The sequence below is a fragment of the Lonchura striata genome, chromosome 12 (genome assembly GCF_050655825.1).
Source record: "Lonchura striata isolate lonStrDom1 chromosome 12, ASM5065582v1, whole genome shotgun sequence".
NCBI classification, from domain to species: domain Eukaryota; kingdom Metazoa; phylum Chordata; class Aves; order Passeriformes; family Estrildidae; genus Lonchura; species Lonchura striata.
The window spans coordinates 10,562,608-10,586,988 of record NC_140714.1 but is presented as its reverse complement, the minus strand read 5'-3'; the positions used below and the strand labels follow the sequence as shown (position 1 = coordinate 10,586,988).

Below are 24,381 nucleotides of genomic sequence, written 5' to 3'. Positions count from 1 at the left end.
TGTCCCCAGTGCTGCCATCTAGACCAAGGTGTTTCCTGTGCCTCTCAGATGAAGAGATGAGCTAAAGAAAATGGGTTGTTCCGCTTTTTTTTTATTTTCAGGGCTACGCTAATCAAGGTGGTTCTGCTATAGCATAGGCTAATAAGATGATTGGTAGAGGCCACCTTACTAAATCCAAATCTAAATGTCCTTGGTGTCTGCACAGACCAGATTTGCCTGGAGCCCAGTTTTCAGACTCATCTGTAACAGGATTTATACTTCTGCCTCATATCTATTTCCTTCTTAGACTCTTTCCCCCTCTCTTCATTTTTTTTTCCTTCCTGCTATTTGCTTTTACTCCATGTCTTTGAAACTGAAAATGGTACTCAACAATTAAGATTTTTTTTTTTTTTTGCATATTATCTCTACAGTGGCACTCACCATAAGAAAATAATGAGTCAGCAGTGGTAATGTTACACAATTTATAGTTTACCTAGTTCAGAGAGACACTGGAGCCTTTCTATGCACTGAAACATCCAGCACTGATCACCGTTATGGCCACAGCACCTTGCTTGGGTGAACCATTAGTAAATTGTAGCATAGAAATCCCTATAGTGGCTATAAAACATATTTATATATCTATAAAACCAGGATGCTCTGGTCTACTGAAAGCACTTAGATACTTGGATAAAGAACATCGTGTGGGAGCTGGATGTACAGGAAAGAAAGAAGCCACACTCAGGGTTTGAGATCAGCATTTATTTTCAGGCATCTGCAAGGAAAGCCCATCAGTTTGATGATTATCTGAACATATGTGGAACATTTGTAAAAAGCTGGGAGAATTCCATTATGTATAAGCCGCTTAAAAAGTGGCTCACTTAAGGTTATTACATTGCTGCTTTGGGTTATTTTTGTTTAATTCAAACTCTGCAGTGGGTGAGACTCAATTTCAGTTTAAACAATCATTTCGGTACCTTATCTTTCTCATCATCTTCTGTACCTACAAAATTTGCAGTGTGGGATTCAGATAAATAAATACATGATTACACACACACTTGCTCATCATTTTCTCCATGACATTCCGTTTTCTGTGAATAAAGAAAATGGCTTTCAGGGTGCTTTTTTTCTTTTCCTTCTGAGTGAATGATTTCCAAAGGGCCTGTCTGCCCAGAAGAGATTAACGCTCTTGCCTTAGAATGAGGCCAAAGCACAATTTTAGTGTCAGAAAATCAGTTTTGAATCCACAAAAGTTTCCATTCATAAGTCTATTTAAGAGCATACTTATAAATTGTCCTCTTTAACCTGCTCCATCTGAGGAAAGAATTAAAATATTTATCCACTGACCCAAGAAAATGCTTCAAACAAGCTGCCCTGTTGATAAAATGAGTAAGATAATGTGGTCTATGATTTTGCCCCATAAGAAAATGCATATTTGACAGCTTTTTAATTAGCTGTGCCTGAGTCTGGGTCCCCAGTGAAAAGGCTGCATGATGTTTCTGAATGCAAACTTTGAGCATCCAAAGCAAACACTGCAGCTACATCCTCTCTGGAAAGACCTTTCCACCACAAAAGGACTCCCAGCCACATGACACCAGAGCAATAGTAATCAAAGATAAAACTTTCAGAACCAATACTCCTTTAAAAGTACTGAAAAGAGAGCATTAAAAGACATGAATAAAACCTCAGTCTTCCCCACAGGAGAGCCTTCATGGAGGAACCTACTTCGGGGAATATCTTCCTTTCACCATTCTACTTTCATATTAATATCCTTAAGATTTCTTAAGTCTATGTAAGAAGAAAGGGACATTTTCTGGAGATTTCTTTCAAACTGCAGCTCTGCTATCAGTTCAGTGAACTCCTCCTTTCCACAGGGCAAAGCAGGCACCTGGTGATTAAAATTCAGCCCAAGCCACACAGATTCAGATCTTCTGCAATGTCATGGCAAAGGCTTCCAGCCACTGTGCTCCTTTCCTCTTTTCATGGTACATCTTTCCATACGGGGGTGGCAAATGGCTGGGCTCTGTGAAAAAACACAAAATTGTTCTCTCAGGCATATTCTTTGTTCCCCAAATTAAAGGAAAGTGCAAAACTTCAAGTATGCTTCCCTCTGTGTCCCTCCTCGTGGATTGGTAAATTGGGGTAAATTGTGAATGCACTTGAAATCTGCTTACCACAAGTCTGGTAGCTCATTACACCCTCTGCTTTTCCCCCTCAGATGTTATAGAAATACAACAGTGTAACTAACACTTCTCCTCATTTAGAGCTGCAGGTGGTGGGAGTACGTGTGATTTTATTGTCTTTACTTGGTAATTACAGGTCTGTTCCTATTCCCACTGTGTCAGTGGGATGCTTGTATAGTACATGTATTTAAGTCCTTTCAGGTGTTCTCAAGGTGGATTTGCATGGAATATTGCATCAGTGCAGAATGGTGCCTGTGACCACTGTCTGCAGAAGGGGTGCTGCCACACAGGCTGGTCTGAATGCTTCTATTGACACGAGGGCAGTGTAAAGCCTGGCTCAGACAGAAGTCATCCCAGGAGGGACAGGAGAGCTGGGATTTGGGTGGTCCTTCCGGCAGAGTGTGTCTCCACATCCATGAACCCTCTGCAGAGGGTGCAAAGTGCAGTACTGCTGAGACCCCAGGCTGCACACACACATTGGGTCATTCCAGGAGCCTTCCTGTGGGAAATATTTTCTCCCCTTCCCCTTCCCCTTCCCCTTCCCCTTCCCCTTCCCCTTCCCCTTCCCCTTCCCCTTCCCCTTCCCCTTCCCCTTCCCCTCCCTGTGAGCTGTGATGGACCACAGGGCAGTGCCAGCAAGATTGACACAGCCTCTGATTTGATGCACGTGACAGGTCCATTTAGAAATGTAGATATTATTATCCTTTGATTTCGGCTTCTGATTCCTCCAGATGTTTGTGGTTGATTACTCAGGCTCCCTTCAGGTTCCACCACCTTCCATCAGTGCATGTTATACCTATCACAGACAGAAATCCATGTGTAATGGGAAGGCACATTGCATATACATCCAGTGAATGTGCTTATATGTTAACTATGTATTAATACCCCACATTCATGGTACACTTTGATAAACACAGGAGCTGGAGCCAATGCTGCTGACAGAGCAGATTCTTTCTGAACTTCCCTTTGAATTCCCTTTTTCTCTTTGAATTGGGATATTTGCATGAAGGCTGGAAGCCCCATCTTTCTTCTGTTAAAGAACTGGTGATCTTTGCCTCTTCTCCATTGAAATAGGCTTGTGAGTTCAAGGGCTGAACTCAGCAAAGCTCACAAGCATGGGCTGAAACCAACAGGATTAAACCCTGGGCGAGGCAGGGGAGCTTGGGGCACTTGTTTATCCCTAAGCACAGGCTCAGATGCTGAGGTGCTGAGTAAGGACTGCAGCACATCTGAAACAACACAAAGCCCTTCTTCCATGGAGTCCATCTCCTCTTCTGCTGCCTCTCAGTTAAATGAAGCCAAAGATTCCCATGCAGCACAAAAGGAATGTCGGGATGCAGAGGTGCAGATGCCCAGGTGTCTCCAAGAAACTTCTGGAAGTGCACAAAGCTGTTCTGAGCCATCTGGAGATGATGAGAACTTTGTTTCCCATTCTTGTATGGGAAGAGAGAGAAAACCCAGAGCTGTAAAGACCAAATTAAGATCCCCAAAATTATGTTTTCAACAAGTTGATTACAGAAAAGGCTGGGCATGTGAAGTGTCAAGGGGCTGTGATATTTTAATCAGTACATTAAATGTGACAGATGGTCAGAAGTCAAAATCCAAAGTGCTCTCTCTGTTCTTTGAGAGCACTTGAAATTTGAACCTCTCCGCATGCTTTGGACAACACTGGTCCAATTTAAACTTCAGAAGCCAAGTAAGAAAGAAATAACAGCTATGTTTTTACCCACTTTTCTCTAAATGGCTAAAAAGCAGTCAAAACCAGAGGTAACTCATGGAAAACTGTCACATTAACAATGGTGGAAGTTTGTCTTTAATGGAATCTTACATTTCTCTCTCTATAAATCCAATTGCCTCAACCATCTTTGGCATCCATCTGTATTAGCTCAGTTGTACTTCAGTGGAGATCTCAAAAGCCTTCTGCTCCCAGACAATGGCTTAAAATCCAGTGACATTTGTCCTACCTGTTTCCACCCAAAAGATAACTAGCTAGGAAGATGCTTGGATGGCAGTCTCACCACCACAGATCCCCAAGAGATCAGGACCAGGAGACTCAGTTCTGCTTTTGCTGCTGGATTTCTTGGCCCCTGGCAGGGCACACACAATGCTGGTGAGAGCTGCAGCCTGATAGAGCATCACTCTCTGCAGAGCTCCCCAGCCCCTCCTAATGTTTAAATGTGGCTGAATACCTGAAGAGGAGCTTTGCCCCTCCACCTGTCTTATGTTTGCAATGCAGGAGCCAAATTAAAAGATTTTTTCCCAGATAAATGTAGGAAATGTTATATGTAATTAAAACTGCACTCCACAGTCCTCTCTCCATCAATAACAAGGTCCAGCAAATTCCAGTTCTCTTCATAGTCCCCTCCTGAGTTTTCATTTTTCTCCTATATTTTCAAGTTTTTTGCCATATATTTGCTTATAAATATTACCATTTAAGAAGGGAACAATTGAGGGATATCCACCTGAGGTCAGAAATTAGATTTTTTTTATTATGAGTATTGGAGAAGGATGCACAAGGCATCAGCAGAATGTTGCAGCATGGGTTATAGATTGCTGCTCAGCAGTTGGTGGGTTGGCTATTTCTTTTAATTGCTGATACTGTATTTTCAGACAGTGCTGATCTTATGACAAATCTTTTTGCCTACTTTTCTGCAATTAAGCAATTTAGCTGATAGTTGAAAAAGTTTTTTACAAAATAAATATCCATTGTACAAATACACATATGCCTGTACACGTATGGATATGCAGAAGAGTGTGTGCACATGCAGAGGGAAATGAAACTAATTCACAGCAGTTCTGACAGGGACATTTCCTTTCTCATAATTCTAATTTTTTTCTTGTGCTATCTGAAGAACTCAGAATTTTGCTTTCCCAGACAATTCTTGTCCTTAATGACATATTTTACAGTATTTTATTTTAGTTCAAAAGCCCAAATATACAGTGAAAAGCTGTTTCAATGACAACTGTGTGTGTGTGTGTGTTTGTAGCCTCAATATGCATGTCCCATTTTCAGTTCCTGAACTCTGAATAAGCTGTGCTCACCTCCAAGAGTTATGGATTTAAGGAATATAGGTAATTGCACCATTACCCTTTTTTTTTTTTTTTTTTTTTTCCTTCAGCCTGCTCTGTTAGTTTATCATACATGTGGTCTAATTAAAGTTTCCTGCAAGACATTTCATCCAGAATAAATAATGTCATTGCTCAGAAGGGCTTTAGTTACATTTTTTTTCTTTCCAACTGTGCTGAAAGGGAGGTTGCTGTCTAAAAAATCTGTGCCTGGGTGGAAGAGACAGTTTTATAATTGCATTTCCAGTCTTCTTTGTATTCTTTTGTGTTATATGCTTGTACAAGAAGAAACTGGACAGGCCTGTTGGATAGCAGCCAGGCAGAATTGTCAGAGAAAGAGAGGCCAGATTGAAAATGAAATAGAAAGGGGAAAGAGAAATAAAAAATATCAGGATGATCTCTCAGAACAATGACTTAAGAAAGTGAAACTGGAGGAGAAAATAGCAATTTTGTTTTGTGTCAGCTTCTGAGGTTTTAAAATTGTCTTTTGCTTTCTGTTTGGTGTTTTTTTCCCCTCCAGTTGTGACAGAGAAAAGTCAAAGTATGGGGACGTGTTTCAGAACTGGGACAAAACATTTGTTTTCTGGCTAAGAGTCAAGCACTGAGAAATCTGAGTGCACTCTGAAGGAAGAGAAGACTGTATCTTGAAAGTTGAGGCTCTGGCAGACTCAAGGTCATATTCCTACTCTGGATGAGATCAGCTTTCCTCGGTTTGGCATTCTATAAATTAATTAATTCATTAATTAATCAGTCAGTAAATACATATTCTCTACTGCTGTGAAGCAAGCGGAGACAGGATCAGCATACCCAAACCTACAGACTGTGCCTTGACCTTCACAAGTCTGAGTGTGAAGAGCTCTTCTGATTTTCCTTCCACTCATCATCTTTCCCTAGTCCCTGCAGGTTTCAATTTCTCAGGCTGATGTACTAGAGATTTGGTAGCAAACAGGTTAGCTCTGCTTTGAGGAAAGGTGGCAAAGGTGACCTTCAGGAATCCCATCTAACCTGGCTTTTTCTGTGATTCTTTTTAAGTCAGTCACGAAGCATCCATCTACAAGCACCAGCAGCTGTACTCTTTGTTCCAGAAAGCCCACCAGTCATGGCCAGACAGACTCTGTGACTGGTAAACAAAGGGGGAAAAAAAGAATAAAAGGGAGGCAAAAAAACTCTTTGAGCCTTGGGATGTGATTATTTGTGCAGGGGCAGATTGAGAACAACCGAAAAGAAAGGAGGAAAGTAAATGCGAGCCGTGAGAAGCTGAATGGTGAGCACGTCTCTTCCACACTTTCCTTGAAGGCACAGCAAGTGGAGCTACTTTATTCATAATGACAATATGATGTGATTCATAGCAATTGCTTCTTCACAGTAAATTATTCTAAGATGCGTTGTTGTGCCACGTTGCAATGGCACAAATGAATGATGTTAAAATACTGAGCAGACAAAACGATAACACCTGTTACAGAGCCACTTATAAACCAGAGTGCACAGAGGCATTTGTACCTGTCTCTATCACACATTGTGAGCTACACATCTTAGGATGGTTTATGAAGGAGAAGGCAATTTCTGCTATTCTGTATTAAAACATTTCTCAGAATTCCCTTAATTTACAGACATCCTCTCTCTGTTTACTTGACATCAGCTCCTTCTCTCTGCCAGGCAGCGTAGGAGAGAGTTCACAACTGGCTCAGCACTCAGATTTCCTGCCCAGATCAGGTCTGGGAGGAACAGGGTAACCATATCTCCACATGTACATTTAATCCTGCCCCGTGGTAGTACACAATTACCCAGACTGAAGAGAGCAGGGAGCTGTGCCCTCTCCTGATGCACCGTGGGGCAGCCGAGGCTGTGAGCTGGCACAAGCAGTCAGGGCAGTGCCTCGTGAGAATGATGTCTTGAATTTCCACAGATTTGCACAGGTGCTCAGCACCTGTCTGGGAGTCAGGCAGGTCAGTGTCTTTGTGCATCTGCCTCTAAAAACGTAATGCAATGACTCATTGGGCAGGTGGAGGGGTGAGGATGGCTTTTGCCATCCCTGGGTAGGGCGCTGTACCTTCAGCTATCTGTCACCAACAGAGTATCAAAACACTGATGTAATTCAGAGCAGAGCAGCCAGGACTCAGCCTATGATGGCACATGGCTTTCCTTGAGGGATTGACAGCAGCTCCCAGGCCCCTGCCATCCCAGGAGAGCTGTGGGGAGGCTCTCTCTGAGCATGGATTCACAGAGGTGGGCAGGGCACAGAGCTGTCACCAGAGAGGAAATGCAGGATGGTCCCTTTATGCTCTGCTGAGAACATCTACCTCCAGCAACACGGCCAAGAGCACAGTCATGTCTTTGGGTTTTTTTCAGGGATGGGGAAGACGTAGAACAGCTTTCCTCTGATTTCTAAGGAAACTGGTTTGATTGCTTCCAGACATCTCCTGTCAGATGTCTCCCATGGAAATGGAGCCATAGCCCAGCCAGCTCCACTGGGGTTTTTGTTCCATTTTCTAACCTTGTATGTGAGACACTGCTTCATTCTTTCTTTTAGTTTTCTTCCTCTCATTCCTCCTTTTAATTTTCTTCTCTTTCTTTTTGCTCCTTGATGCAGTGTGTTGTCTTTATTAAGATGCTACCTACAGGATTCTCTCCTAATGCTCACAAGTGCCTCTTCCATCCAGAGGCAGCTGGAGAAATTGTTCCTCTAAGCACCAGACACTTAATGAACAATGAGATGAACTCTCCAGTTTGTTTCCCTTCTCACTCGTTTGTCCTCTTTGGCACTGTCTGTGCAGTGAGAAGGTGTGTACCAAGGTCCTGACCAAACGCTTGGAGCTGCAATCATCCTGGGATACCCAAGCCAGCTAATTACCAGCTTTGTTTCTCTCTCCCTTGCCCCTTCCTCCCTCTGATGAGAGGGGGTTGAAGTGGATACTCAGCCCACACAGAAATGCCCACATTTCCCTCTCTCTTTCCCTGCTAAGTGGTCCCCTGGGAGATACTCTGTGCCCTTTGATGACAGTGCTGATGTATCTCCTCTTAACTAGCCTAGTCCCTCTGGGAAGCACTGGGGAAGTAATTTGGCTCCCACCAAACTTTGAAGTTCAGGTTGTTTCAGGAAGGTTTGCCAGGATGGAGACAAACAGCAGGGGCTCTGGATCAGGTACTTGACTTTGCCACGGAAAAAGGCAAGGCAAGAAGGTTTTAAAAGCCCCAAATTTCTGTGCTGTGTCTCAGCACTGTCTGCTTCCCACAGCTGGAGCTGCAGCATCCGTGCAGAGCCGTGCCATGGGAGTTTAGTGGACCAGTGCAGGAGGGCAAGGGAAATGCATGTACCATCCTGGAAGACAACCACTGCCTCTTTTATTGTGATAATTTCTGCTTTAAGATACAGACATTGCTGTTTATCATCAAACCCATCACACTTTCCCAATGACCAGTGGGCAGTAAGGGGTTCCTCATTTTTATGGAAGGTAAAGAATGATTAATTCCCCAATTAGCTGGGATGGTTGCTGCCTGAGGGATTCCCATCCTGTTCAGCATCATCCATTGTTGTTTGATCACGGGGGAGCAGGAGGATGAGGTGTAGCTCAGACCTGGGCAGCTGAAGGAAGTAGCCAGGGAAGGCAATGAACCCCCATGGGCACTTCTGTGGGGGCTGAGCAAGGCCTCAAGAGGCTTTTGCCCTAGGAGGAAAGCAGGGATGAGGGGATCTCCTCAGAATAATGCTGAATGAGGCTGTGGAAGCAGGGAGCATAAAAAGGCAGGAGAAACTAGGTTTTCAGTGAGAGCTGAGAAGGTCCAGTCTGGCCAGTACGAGGGCGGTGAACAGCCCTGAAACTTTCTTGTGGCTGTTTCTGCATATCTGAAATGCCACATAACCATGAGCAATTGCAGCTCCTTCACACCCATGGGCCACTGCTGGCAGCCAGTTTGCAGCAGCTTGTGTGGGGTTGGTGTTCACAGAGACCAGAACATGCTGGTGCAGCTCCTCCAACATCACTTCTGAACCAGACTCACTGTATGCAGGTTCTGCAGCCTCCAAAAAAGCTTTGGCTGTTTCCAAAGGTGTAGCAAACCTGCTTTGTGACCTGGACAGTGAGGCCTTTAGCACGCATTTCAGCTCAATTGCAAACACTTCCTATGAGGCTGGATTAGAGGACAGGTCCAGCTCTGTAATCCAGCCAGCTAAAACCCTGTTTGACAACATGTTCTTCCTTTTTTTACCTGCACATCCCTGTAAGCAGGGTAAAGCCTAGTTGAACCAAGCCCTTGAGATGTTTAAAGCTCTGTGCAAATATTTGCTAATCAGTGCTTAAAAATCCCTTGTCTGTACTGAACAAGTAAATGTTGCTGGGCCTGGTTGAGTCTTAGAGTGTATCACAGCCTCACTGGTCCCAGGCAGGAGCAGATCAAACAGGAGCAAACACACAAAAGCACCAGCTCAGAGAAGAAAAGTTTTCCAGGATCTACCCCATCACTTCCACTGCCTGAAACAGCTGTTGGCACAGGGTTGCTTTCAACTTGCACACCTAAGACTGCTTTTCCCCAGGCAAACTACCATGGAACCCAGCATCCAAGGTCTGCCTTTTCCAGATTTGTTTGAGATATGACTTTCTTCTCTTAACTTTGCCACAGCCACCACCTGGCTTTACAAGCTGGTTTCTTGGATTCCAGCTATCTCCTTTACTTCTCTGGATTTTGACTGTGCCCTTACCTTGCCCTTTGTATTGGCACATCTCTGTCTTTCCTTGGATTCCACCCAAAGGAGCCGATTCCTGTCTTAGTCTTTACTCCTTGGGTCTATAATTCAGTCCAGTTCATTTCTGCAAGACATGTCCCTGTATTTCTTTAGCACCTCAGCCATGCCATGAAGCTGAAGTATTTGACAGGGACCTGAGACCCTGTGATCCCTTCTCAGGAGGTGCCTGATGGCTGTGGTGGAGCCCCAGGCTCAGCTGGGGAGGAATGGACTTACACCCCCCTCCTCACCCACTGCATTCATTGCCCTGAACATGTTTGAGAGGTTTTCTGGGAAAGCTCAAACCCCCTTTTTTTACCTTTTGCGCTGAAGATTCACATATCCTTAAGTCAGTGCCCTGGATCTGCTCCTGTGTTCCTGCCTGTGGTAGATCTGCTTTTATCATCATTGTCTATTCCCATGTGGCTGCTCCCCTCCATGTGGCTGCAATCCACAGCGTGGTCCCTGCTGGAGGGAATCTTGTGTGATAACAGTGTGCATTTGCAGATTCTTCAGTCCCAGCAGGCTGGGCTGTGTGTACTGAGAGGAGGACTGAGGGAGATTTCAATGCCAGACTTAGGTAAACAGCACAGCCCTTGACTTCTGCATGATCTCTCTGCAGCAGTGCACTTTATACATATATCTTTTTGGACTCTGCATTAGAAGTGTGTATTGATGCCAGCTGTATCAACAGATGGGTTCCTCATCTGCAATATTTTGTATAGCCTGAAGTCTTTAGGCTTGCCTTCATGGACCAGAGATCATTAGCAGTGAGAATCCTTCAAATGTTGACTTGGCTAATTTGTCTGTCAATGGGGTCTGTGTTGCAATTTAATAGGAAGCTGAGAATATAAAAGTGAGTTGCATTATCCCACAAGGATGGCCTTGTAGCTGGTTCTGCAAGAAGGAGTTTTGCTGTTCAGAATAACTGAGCCTCACCAGGCCACCAAGCTCTGGGTGAAGCCAGGACAGTTCCCCTCGCTCTCCTGAGAGGCTGGCTGTATTCAAAGTTTAGAAAATCACTGGTTGCTTGGCTGCTCCCTTGTTGCACATAAGCTGGCCTGGGAGAAATTACCAGGATCTGAAGCAAACGCATGGGTCTCTTGTGTCTGAACACCAGACCCTCCTTTCTCTGCAGAAAATTAAGGTGGCCATGAGCACTGGCCAAGAACAATTTGCATCAGTGTGTGTTGCAGCTTTGGTTCAGCATTTTATCTCATTTACTCAGCCTCCAGCAGAGCTAGGCAAGGACTGCAAGAAAAAGAACAGGAAAACAAATCTCCCCTCCAGCATCTGTTCATATGCAGAAATAAATTCACTTTATGCTTCTCCATTGCTGAAAGCTCAGAGTGAAAGAGCAGTGGTACTGCTGGCTTGGCCATCTGTCTGGGGCTGGGAACTGAGGGTGCTCCCCAGTCCTCCCACAGGTTTCTTGCTTTGCCTCAAATTAAACAAATAAACTATTTTTTGTCTCAGCTTTTAACCTGTAAAATGGGGATAACAGTCCCCTCTGTTCCCCAGGAATACTTTCCTGCAGCCAGCATGGGAATTGCTTTCCTGGTACTCCCAGATAAATGCTGTTCAATGTGCCCAGCCATCCTGGCATGAAGAGAGGCACTTCTGCCAAGGCCACCTCACTCAGTGTCTGCTGAGAAAAGTGCTAGGATGTGGCTGCGTTGTTTGTAAACTACTTTTCCATGCAGTCCACAGACCTGCTGAAACGGAAGCAATCAAGATGTCCAGCAAAAGCATGATAAGTAATTTACCACCCTGGCTACTTGCATGTTAAAAAAAAAACAAGGCTCATTTCTTGGCATTCACTTTAAGGCTTCTTGAACTATAACTAATTTTTCTGGCCTTTCTTTCTGTATTATTTTCTTATGCTTCTCCTGATATCATGTGTATTATTATGTAAAATAAATAAGTGTGTGAAATTGAGTAAAGAAATAATGGAAAAGGGTTTGTTGCAGGAGTTCTCCCTTGAAGCCTCCATTTCCTCCTACAGATTCCACATAAAAGCCTCTTGAGGAAGATAATAGAATAACAAGCCAGGCTACTGAAGTGGGGAACAATCAGGAATCAAGTAAGATGGAAAGTGGAAAAAATAGTAATAATAAAAACAAGAATGTAAATGATATTTCAACAGTATTGGTGCTGAACAGATCACAGTTTTTAAGCCAGAAGTGATGATAATGATTTTCAAATGATAATAAAAATAATTAACTTCAAGGCTCTTCCTTATTCTTCCACCCTTTGCTCCCACCTACAGATCTCACAGGATCCTTTGACAAAAAAGCAAATTTTATCACGTTGTTTTTATTCTCAGCAGTTTCAAGGCCTGGGCTGTGGATTTCATGAATGGGTGGTTGGTTTGGCTGAGGACAAGGCTCTATGGGGATCCTTCTTTCCCTCCATTTTCTTCACAAAGGCTTGTTGAAAAAAATCTATATTTTGAAATATGACCCTTTTGTTCATGCAATGCAGCACAGTAATTCCCAGGTCTCTACCTCTTTTTCTTTGATACCAGGGAAGAGGATGGGTTTGGTACAGCTTTGTTCCTGACTAGAAGAAGAGAAGTGCTTTCTTCATAAGGATCATTCGTTTCAAATAGATCAGCTTGTTTAATCCTCCCCTTTGTGTCTGCCACAAGTCCTACCCACCAGGGCCAACTGGGGAACACATTTCACAGGGACTTGCTATCAGCATCCCTCTCGTGAGGCTCTGGGGCCTTGCACACCAGCCAGGATTGCTCGTGGCACATGTGAAGGATCAAGGCTCTCAGACACAGTGCAGGAGTGGGATTTTGAGGGTAAACCTTTAAAGGAGAGCTTTCAGAAATAGCATAGTCCCCTCTTCTCTGCTCTTGGAATGTGTGTCCAAAGCAGGAAGGCTGAGGTCAAAATTTTTGGATGAATCATTTTTTGGGCTTAAAATCAGTGAGTTTGAGGGATGGGCAATAGATGGCATGGTTTGTTTATATTATTCCTGTGCTTTGGCCCAAGGAGTGAGCCAAAAATCCATCTCTTGGGAACAGTTTCTTTTGGAGGTTTTGACAATGGAGCCAGGTGTTTCTTTGACAAACAAAGAAACATTTCTTTACAAAGCATGGTTGGAAACATGGTTCTTAGAACATGGCCAGCATTGAGGAGCTTCCTCACTTACAGCTCCCCAAACTGCCTTTTCCAGGAAGTCCATTGCCTGAAAAAACCCTTGCTCTTTCACACCCCACATGGCATCCACTCACTTTTTGGTATTCTGCCTCACAGGCCCCACTGTCAAGTCTCTCACCAAGGCTTTGCAAGCTCAGCTGGTCTCCCAAGAAATGTCTCTGTCAGCTGTGACTTGTACCAGGCCATACCTTTAGACAGTGTCCTGTACAGTTTCAGGGCTCTTGCACCTCCTGATTGCTCATAACTATGCTAGAATTTTAAGCAAGATCTCTGGTGACACATCTACTGGCACTTACCTTTGAACACGACATACAATGACTCAGCTGAGTGTTGCAGCACAAAGCCAGCTTGCTGATTTGAAAAAAATAAATTATGAATAGGTGGTTTTTCTTAAAATATGCGATCTGCTTTTGTTGTAATCCTTAATGCATCACTGCCCTAGCGAGGAGCAGCATTACTGATGTGTGAGCAGGATCTGTGTCTTGCACGCAGCCCTTGGAGCTGGGGGGATCGATTCCCTACCTGGGAAGAAAATGCCTTGTTATAAAGGGCAGGCTCGGAGAGGGATGGGGAGGGGAGGGTGGAAGGGGGAGTTATCAGCTTCCCTCCTGCTGACTGAGCCTGGCAGAGCCTGTCCAGGGAGTGGAGCTGGGGTTTCAGAGCTCAGGGCAGGCACGGCGCTGGTCTGGCAGCGATTCTGCTGCCGGCACACGCAGGTGAAGCTCACAGCGCTGCTCTTTGGGGCTGCTGATCTTTGAATTCCTCTGCTCCAGTGCTCCCAGACAGCCTTTTCCACAACTGAGGTTCTTTCTGCATGACTTTCAGCCCCATGCCATTGAGGCAGTGTACCTGAGCATGGGACAGAGCAGGAGACATCCTCTTAGTGAGTCAAACATGGTGATACAGAGGGACAGAAGATCTTTGTGACCCAGACATGGGGCTATTTACCTATCCAGACTTCTCAGGGCTCCCTTCCACTGCTAAAATTAAAAAAAAAAGAACAGTAAAATTTGATAACACCTTTGATTTTCTCACTCAGCTGAGCTCACAATCAGCATAGGCTGCCAGTTCCTTGTTACAGAAAAATACCCAGCTGGCTTGGCCCTGTTTACACCATCATACGTGTTTGGCACAGCTGGAGGATGGCGGTGTCACCCTCAAAACAAAAATTTTTGGCATGACCCTTGAATGCTTTTGCTTGGTGTTTTGCCTTTAAAACAGAGAGAGGATTAAAAATAAAAAAAAAGTACTTTTCCCTGGGGTGCCATCAGATGCTAATAAAATCTTTAATTAATTCAGATTCGGATGGGCTCACATTTTTCTCGCTAGCTCACAACTTCAATCAAGTTTTTTTCTTTTTGTGATGCTGCTTTCATGCCACTTTTCACTGCATTTCTGCTTTATCTGGAATTGTGCTATATGGGCATATTGGCAGGAAAGGCTGGGATAAAAGAGGACTGGGATGAGAGAAATCATTAGCACAGGATGTATTTTCTGGGTTTTTTTTGGAAGAAACCCTTTTCAGAAGAAAACCCAAAAGGTCCTATTGCTGTTACAAATCCCACAGGAACTCTTTAATACAGACAATTTGCCTGATTGGACTGCACTGGTCTTAAGCATTAGAGAGAGACAAATCACTCTTAAGAAACATTAAATCAAATAAGATAGAGAGAAATCTTGATAATGTGAAATGAATTCTGTAAAATTAAAACATCTGCTGAATGTTCACTTCATAATAAAGCGATAATCTCTCTGAAATGGAGCCTGTCTCATTACCAGTTTAACAACTGGTGTGGATGGTGTGATCTAATACTGGTTAACTGAGAAGAAGTGATATATATTCTTTATCAGCCCCAGTAAGAAAGGAAAGCCTCTCTCTGCTGTGCTGTCAGTCCTTCCAGGGTCAATCTCCCCATTCACATGCCATCCTGTGGATAAAAGGTTTACTGTACAGGGTACAGAAGCTGTTCTAATACTGTGAGAGGGAAGCATTTCAGACACCTTTCTCCAAAGATAAGTAGAGGAGTTTTTCTGGGAGCTAATAGTCTAAAGATGGAGGCAGGGAATAGAAGTATTCCAGCCTAAGGAGAGGCTGCACAACCAAAGACCACATTCCCAGTGCTCCCAGCCCCAGCTCTGCTGGCCAGAGGCTCCCTGGGTGCTGGAGAGCAGAACAGGCTGATGGCCAGGGTGGACACTGCATGCAAGGTGAAGGAGGGCACTTAGGAAGGGCTGATTTAATTTACAGACTGTCACGTCACTTCCTGCTTCAGCACCTTGCTGGAACAATCTTGGAGGATAACCTGACCTGGAGTCTCTTCTTCTACTCTTAAGTGGCTGATCAATAAGCCCAGGAAGAAAATAAGAAACATGTGGTTGATTTTCCTTAAAATACACGTGTAGCCATGCTTGGCAGGCAGGGATTGAATTCAGTGCTCAGGAGTCTGAGCAGCATTTCCAGCTCCTTCCCTCCCATGGCACTGCCTCTGCCCCCTGCCCCTGAGCTGCCGTGCCCCTGGGATGCTGCAGAGAACTGCAGTCTTTCTCCCAGGCTCTGGACACAACTTCTGCATGCAATAGAGGTGTTCAGTTGCAGGAGAAATGCCATTCTCCCCTGATGCTTTTGGGATCATGCCTCTGAATGCACCTTCACCTGATTTGCTGTGGATGACCATGAGGTGATCTACCCTGCTCGTGTCTTGCTGCAGAATACAGAGCACTGCTGCATAAACAATGTGCCATGGTCTGGGGCAATATTATAATTGAACAGATAGAATAGATTATTATCCAATTGATGTGCAGCATGGAGCTGCAGCACTCCCTATCCTATTCCAGCAGAGCTAGGCCAGGGACTCTTTCTAAAGCATGCATACAACCAGGAAATGTAAGCAAAAGGCTCTCGAAATAGTAATAATAACACAACATATCTCTAGGGCTGACAAGTGTGTTGAGTGCTGCAGTTTCACCCATAATCTGTCATAAAATCAGACAGTTCTATCAATGGGGAAATAAACAGTCGGGATAATAAAAGGTGAGTGCTGAATAGCAACCCTTCAGCTCCCTCCAGGCTTTATTAGGATAATTGATTTTGGAACATTAATAAGGATATTGATTAGCTTTAAGGAATTGAAACTCAGGGTGAGGGAGGGAGCTAGGCAGGAGGGAGCTGCTGCTCCTGGCCACAGACTCGTGGAGGATCGGGAGCCCTGGTACGAAGAGTCGATCAGTTGTGCCAAAGGATCAGCTTTTACCTTCAGCATGAATTAGGGCAGTGATTCTGCAAGTGCACCACCCACGTCATGAGGACCTGAGAAATTACAGAGCAAGAGTGCTTCCAGTGCCACGAGGCTTGTCTTATTAGTGGGGCCCTCACAGGCAATTTCCATCGCGTGATTCAGCACTTCAGCAGAGCCTTGGTTCAGCCACAACGGGGCTGGGGGGAAGGAAAGTCAAGCGGGAGGTCTGTGTGGAGGAAGCTTCCATGCAGCAAGGAACTGATTAGATCAGGAGTGTAATCAGCTCCCTGAACTTGCAAAGTAAGGTTTCACTGATCAGTGAATTCCCAGGCTGAAAGAGAACTCTCATAAATATGGAATTTCACTTTCTTTCTTTTCAAGATCAAGTGGTTGGCGTGATTATTTTTTTCCTTGCAAAGTTAAAGCTCTGACTTTCTGATACGTTGTAGAAGAAGGAGATTGTTTCCAGCCATTGAGTGAACAAAGTCATGGGCATCATGTTCACTCTCCCAGTAAAATAATAGCCTTGAGAAATGCTACAGCATGTGGCAAAATCAGAGCGAGCTTGCATTTTACATACTGTTGTGATTGAACAAAAGTGTCAGGTGCCTTCAGGCTCTTGTTTGGATTGATTTAAAGATGAACCTGGACCTGAACATGGCTGCTGGCCAGGTTGCCTTATCATATCTTAAGCTTGCAAGTTGTTACATTAAATACCCTACAAAAACATATGCACATGTTTAAAGTAGTTTCATATCACTGGAGACAATGTGGAATGAAATAAATTCAGAGGTAAAAGCTGCCAGGACCAACTTTGTGTCTCAAAAGTTTCTAAATCTGTGTGCATACCAGAATTCGGACACCTTTGATGGGTCTCCTAAGACTGCGAGATACTAATTTTTGAATGTGAACCTTTCAGTAGTTTCTTATTGATGCACAGGTAATTTACATGGTCCCCCTGGAGCAATCAACGGCCCTAACAGAATCCTACCAGAGAAAAAAAGATCTCCTATTAATCTCAGGTATATCTGGACCCAAGAGCTTGTTAGGAAATGCCTAACAAATTATGAAATGCAAAGACAGCAAAGAACTGCAGCCAAAAGTGCCTGTTTCTGAATTAAAATATAGCATTTTCACCTTTTAGCCAATTTTCTCACCACCTGGGATGAACAGACCAAAGTTAATGGCAGTTATGCTCCAACTTCAGTCTTTTGAGGAGTTATTGAAGGACTTTCAGCATTTCCTCCCAGAGCTCCACCTTCAATACCCAGCACAGCTGTGGGTGACCCTTGTGCTCTCTTACCATTCACAAGGAGTGAGATCTGAGGTTTTTCCTTGCTCCACCGTTCCCTTTATGCCCCAGGGATGAGGGAGATGCTTTTGTCCTGCTGCTGCATGTGGGCACAGAGAGCATCACTGGGGCAGGAGAGGCTCGTGGCTCATGGCTTCGCTGCTTTGTCTCTGCTTCTGAGCAGCAGTCACGTCCAGGCAGTGCACACAATGAGTAACTGATGTCCACATTTTTTTCCCTCCCTCAGCTTGTCTTGTATCTTGCTCCCCAAAAGTAGATAGAGAGTACAATATTTGGAAGAATGAGGCCGTGGATAAAGATTATAATAGACAGGTAATTATAATAAAGAAAGAATTATTAGATAACTGGCCAGATAACCGGATGGATAGATGTGGAGAGAGATCTGATAGGGGTTTTTTCTCTTTTGCAAAGCCCTAAAATAAAGGAACTCTTGCACATACATAAATCATCTAGCTCTGGGATAGGAGCAAAGACAAGTTCCCATAGCAACAAGATCTATGCTGTAAAGCTGCGCTGCCCTTTGTTATGTATCATTGTGATATTTCTCTCAGACATGTCATTGGCAATTACCCACAGAAGGAGAGCTTAAATTGTGCAGGGGCCCAGCAGATCCACCTTACATTATTTTTCTGTAATTAATGAGATTATTGAATTTCCACACTAATAAAGCATGGCAAGGACTCTGAAAACAACTCCTCTCTGAGCCAATTCCGGGTGATTTCTCAGTGCAGCACCCCCACCCTGCACACACACACCTCTGCACAGACCTTGGTGCGGAAGAAAAAGGAGAGCAGGAGCCTTCTGTAGAGCTCTCCTGCTCTGCTATGAGTCAGCCCGAGCAGCATTGACGTTTCTGTGTTGCCAGGAGGTGAAACCCTGTGTAAATGTTCCTAAAAGCAGTTTTCAAGCTATTCATCTTTGATAACATTGTTTCTTTATGAATGCTTGAGCTTCACTTAGCTGCCTATGCATCACTTTCTGACGGGTCTCCATCTATTCTGCTGCTGCCTGCATGCAGAAAGCTCCCTTTCAGACAAAGAAGAGCACTTGGATCCTCTTGGAAGCTTATTTTCCTGAAATTTCCTTTCCACAGGGACCTACCCTGCCCTGGATGCCAGCCCTGTCCCCTCATGCAGTGGGGCAGGGAAGAGCAGGATGTGACAGCAGTGCCTGGCTGTGCAGCACTGGGAGATCCAGCTCAGGTCCTGCACAAATCAGGACATCACCTGTGCACTGAGCCACAATGATGCTGTACTTGCTGCTCAGCTCTTGAGGGACAGGGCTTCCCCATCATCTCTCCTCCTCCCCCAGCCTTCCTCTGCTCCTTTCTTTTGCCTTTAATTATTTTTTAATATCCAAGGAGAAAGAAATATGTGGCAGGAGACAATTTTAGAGCAAGTGTTCAAGAGGGGACTCTCAGGGAAAAAACCACAGTGGGGCCTGGTTCCTTTGTAATTGAGTGCACAGAGAAGGGTGACCTCTGCCTTGTCATGCCTCCTCTGGAAAGAGGGGTCAGCATCCCCACGGGGCCAGCAGACCAGCCCTGCATCCACTTGTAAACACTTTAAGATCTTCTAATGCTACATTGATAGATAGCAAGATGAAACGCAGAGGACTTGTGCCAGCATATGGGAGAGTATTGAAGAGTCATTACCTCATTTTGCAGCTGGTTTTTCTGCAGTAATGCCGTTGTGGGTCTTTTAGAGATGCTTCCTGCTATTCATCTCCTTCAAAGGTTTCCAACGTGCATCTGCCTTCTCGGCTCCTGGAAGCATTTTGAAATTCTCCCACGACGTGTGCTTTTTGGAGGCAGAATGTTGCTAGGATCACTGAAAAGTCTTTTCCCTGCCTGTTCCCTTCCTTGCAATAACAATAATTTATTGAGAAGGTGCTTGCCAGGCCCTCAATCTCATGTGGGAGATGCAGGGAGACGAGGCCCCAAGGACTTGACATTCTCCACAGACAGCAGCAGTTCAGCAGAAGTGCAATGGACAGCTGGGGAGCACAGCATCTTGTCTTCCCACAGTGAGCCTGCCGTGGCATTCCCCACTGCTCCCTCTCCACATGAGCTACTTTACTGTGCTGGGCTCTCAGAGAGCAGTTTCACAAAGAAATATTTTGCCTGTTTGCCTGTGGAGCACTTCCTTCCCCAAAATGTCCTCGACTTCATCCTCACAGAGCACTGTGGGGCTGAGCAACACAGCCAGCATGTCCTGATCCTGCTCCTAATTCTGGCACTGCCCTTTTGGGCAAACAGTTTTCTCCTCCTGTCTTTGCAGCTCTTCTTGAAGAGAAAATCCTGATTTTTTTTTTTTTTTTTTTAAGTGCTCTGAGCTCTCACAGAGAAAATCCCTGAAATGACTTTTACACCCACGTTTTATTTCACTAGCCTAATTTCTCTTCTTCTTCTCTTCAGGTTTCATTCTATTCCTTTCTTTCTACCTGCCCACCTACCCACCTATTGAGACTGTCTAATCTCTCCATGGCAATTCTCTCCATCTTTCCAAGACCAAAGTGGTTATGTTCTCATGTTCAAATGTGTTCTCTGTTTGAAGTCAATTGCAAACCTGTTGCTATTTTTCACAAGTTTTCCTGCTCCCTGATAATGATCAGATAAATATCTATGCTCAACATCTCACCATTCCTCTTGATGCAGTTGGCCAACAATTGAACATCTCAGCAAGTAACATTGTAAGGAGCAAACTGCTGTATCTATAGTTTGGTTAAACCTCCTTGTCCTGATTTATTGGCAAGTATCAGGATTAGAAGAACAAATGCTACTTTCTTTAAAGCTGAAAGGAAGCATCAAATTGTGCTGCTTAAGAGCTGCATGATGCTGAATTTCTGCTGATGTGACACAATATCCTGGAAAATTGCATAAAACATCTTAGAAACACGGAGTACAGCTTCCATTCACAGGGAAAACCATCATGATGAATTGGCAAGTCATATCCTTAAGTTCACTGAAAGCAGGTCTTAAGGCTCCTCTCTAATTTCTGAGATTTATTGTTAACTTGCCCCATGCACATGCCTTTGTCAAACATGAGCACAAACAGCCCTGCTTGCAGAGCCTCAGGAAATTCTGCCTGACCAGGGAATACATTTTCCTCAGCATCTCACTGCAATTCTCAGCTTAAGACATTTGTGTGAGGAGGAAACTGTACAGCAAGAAGAGTTTAGAACTTGACTATTGATTTAAGGCAGGTTAAGTATCAAACACATCCCAAAGAGAAAAATGGGAGCACTAGTTTCCCAAGCCTACAATGAAATCTACTTCATAAACTCCAAGAGACAGATGTAGTTCAGCACTAAGGATCACTAAGGAATTCTGGTACCTCAGAAATAATTTTCATGTTCATTACATTCCTCACATTTGAGGCCTGGGAGGGGACCATGGGCTTGGAGATGGCAGCAGCCTTGTGGGCTGTGGCACAGCCTCCCTGCCCTCCTCTGCCTCTGCCCCAGGAAGGGAAGAGATGCTCTGCTATTGCTCCTGCCAGCATGTTCAGCCTAAGGGAACTGCTGTCAGTCTTGGGAATGCTCTGCACACACTGCAGCAGCATGCTCAGGCTGCCCAAACTGCTCTTCCTCAGCACTGAAATCCTCAGAGCCCAGCAAAATGTCTACATTAGCTGATGGCTTTCCATTAGATCCCAATTTTTAAATAATGAAACAAGAATCAGAGAATCAGAGAACCATAAATTGGTTTGGTCTGGAAGTTACCTTAAAACCATCTCACTCTAATCCCCCTGCCATGGGCAAGGACACCTTCCACCAGACCTGGTCTCTTGGAGGCCTGTCCAACCTGGCCTTGAAATTTCTAAAGGGCTGATTGCCAGGCTGAGTTGACATGATAGGAAAAATCATTCTATCCAGAAATTGGTTTTTATCTCCCTACCCTGAAAAAATCCATTCTATTAGCCACTTCTGGGACTGAATGTTATGCCACAAGGACCTCTGGTCTGATCAGTACAACAAACTTTATGTTAAACAAAACATAAATCAAAATTAAAACAAGCCCTTTGACATGAGGGTCATTTGCTCTCGAGACTAGACTGGAAGGGAGCTCAGACCCAGCTGCTGCCTCCTCGTGTCTTGCTGCACACAGAAATCATCACTGGAAAAATGACAAAAACTGAGCTTTGCCCAGCATCATCTTTTTTTAGCTGTGTTTCCAGTCTGGCTTAAAACCAGCCATGGAAAACTACATCATTCTTTGCAAAAGAAAGCATTCCACAGGGATTCCTTTAGGATTAACTTAAACTTTCTAGAATAGCACTGTTTGTTCTGATGTTCATTGTTATTTTATGGACAACCTATTAGGTGATCTCAATTAGAAAAACTCATCTAATTGAAAATTCATTTGGAGAAGAAAAATCTGTTATTCCCAATGTTAGCACTCATCCCTTCCTGTGTTCTTTGTTCCACAACTAAAATTGGGCAAAAATTTGCATAATTCAGGAATGCATTTCAGTCTTGACAAATCTGCATTCTCAGTTTTACGTGGTTTTGTCAAACTGTTCCACCTTCAATTTACCTCTGGCCTTTACTGGTTTACCTCCTCCCTTGGCTCCTGCAAACTATTACTTCAAAAAGAAAACACAAACAGATGACAATTTTCTATGAACCTTTCTGCTCAGACCTTCGATTAACCTTTCCCTTTGTACATAAAAACACCAATAAAATATAATCTCCCTGTGGGATCCTGCAGAGATTTGTTCTTTTTTGACCTAATTCACAGGTTTTAGCCCAAATGTGTTTCACTTACTATTTATCTTTGTTTTGTTTTTTCTCTTCTTCTCACCAGGCTTGTCAGAAAAACCCTGAAAATTTGTCCAAATTACAAACAGCATTTTGGCATACTTTGCCAATTGTCTAGTTAGCGTGTTTAGGCTGTTGTGTGAGGAGAAGGGATCAAAAGCCTGTGAAGGGAAGAGTGCAGTAAAATATTAGGCTGATAACTGATAATGTTCCCTCCAGGTGCTGCAAGTGCAGAGATATTCTGACACACGGCGCTTCCTGCTCCTTGTTAATAAAGTTGGCTTCCTGCTGAGCTGCCTGAGTGTCTCTGAGCCAGCCTCCCCTCAGCCAGGAGTTTAATGGGGCTGTTTTTGTGGGTAATCAGGCAGGCTGAGGATGAGGGCTCTGAAGGGAGGGTGGGCTTCCAGCTGGCCAAGCAGGATGTTACGTGGGAAGGGGACAGAAGCTGTGCCAATGCAGCAGCAGGGATGGGCATGGCTGGGAAGGGGTCCCACAGGATGGTGGGTTTTGCTGCAGCACAATGTACAATGGAGATGGGATGGGAAAATCAGCCTGTGATCTGAAATCAGCATTGGGATGAAGTGAGAAATCAAAGGTACAAAGCCCAGCCTCCCTCCTGTGCTGCTCCTGCCCAAAGGTCAGTCCAGGGCTGGGCATGCACCAGAGACCTTATTCCAAAACCTGCCATGTGCTGGTGTTTACACTCTTTACAAGTATTTCAGGAAAAATATGTCTGGCTGTGACATCCAAAACCAGCTCCAACACTGAAAGCCAGGAAGCAGTAATATTTGTTTATTTCTACTGCTTGACACAATGCTGAGCTATGAAGTGAGCAAAGTTCTGCTGCTGAGTGTAAGGGCTCTCTAATCTCTGGGTTGGAACATTTTGCCATATAGTGAAGATGCAGTTAAAACATTGCTACAGAAATCCGTCCTGATTTTGTATTAATGAAGAAATTCAAGGTGTGCCACCAAGTGTGGCATCATTCAACATCGTTGTCCTTATCACATCAGTCTTCTCTTCATGATGGCATGGAAACAACACAAAATTTCTCAAGCAACAAAAAAAGTTGCTTTGCAACCCAGAGTACAGTGGGGTAAGAATCTGTTCTTGGATGTGCATTGGAAAATATTAATTGAACTGCAGATGTTTTTCAACAAGGAGCCCACAAATTGCATGTTTCTTCATTTATTCTACTTGTAATTTATCTCTGCAGCTGGCCATCCATGGCCTGTTGTTTCTGCTCCCTGGTGGCCTGGCTAAATAAAGGTGTATAGGGAGAGCAGCCAGCTCAGTCCTGCTCTGTATCCCACCTAAACCTGATTGTGAAATGAGTGTATGCATTGGGCTAAAATACATGAATCTTTGGGGAGGATTTGCAAGTAACACCCAGATATTTGCAAACAGCAAATAATCTGATCCTGAGAATTGAAATAAGCCATCTCAGACCTTTCTTTTTCAAACAGAATCATATTCCATAGTACAGGAGCAGGGGACTATTAATTTGATGATAGATGTTTTTTCTAACCCAGCTGGCTATAATCTTTTGCACCCCACAGGCTTTTTTCCTCCTCTTCTCCTCTTTCCTGATCCAGCATGGGTCAGAGCAGCTTTCTAAAATGTAAAATGCTTTTTAGCTGTAATTCTTTCCATACAATTTCATATTTTAGAGATTAAGCCAGCATGTCCAATATGATTTCATCCCCAAGTCTGATTGCCACATTTCTATTCCCAGCATGTTGAGAGAGGCCTCATGGTAACTGTGAGCTTTTTATTCTGGACACCTCATCTTTGATCTTCACAGCACAGAGCATGAAGAGCTGCTCAGATAAGCTCATGGAAAAACTGCTGAGCAGGACAGGGTGTGTGGGGAAACATGAGCCATGGTGGTGCCAGCTCTGCTGTGGGACCACCAGCTGTCTCCTGCTGTGACTGGGAGGAGGAACTGGACAATTAC

The 24,381-nt window shown here is 44.2% G+C and overlaps 1 long non-coding RNA gene across 1 annotated transcript; it reads right to left on the bottom strand.

Moving 5' to 3' along the window:
* Window positions 1-722: 722 nt before the first annotated feature.
* LOC146766247 (uncharacterized) lies at window positions 723-24,328 on the bottom strand. Its single transcript, XR_014958141.1, has 2 exons — window positions 19,318-24,328; window positions 723-1,999 (listed from the first exon to the last, which is right to left on the bottom strand). It is a non-coding gene; the product is annotated as an uncharacterized LOC146766247 (long non-coding RNA).
* Between the last annotated feature and the right edge of the window lie 53 nt (window positions 24,329-24,381).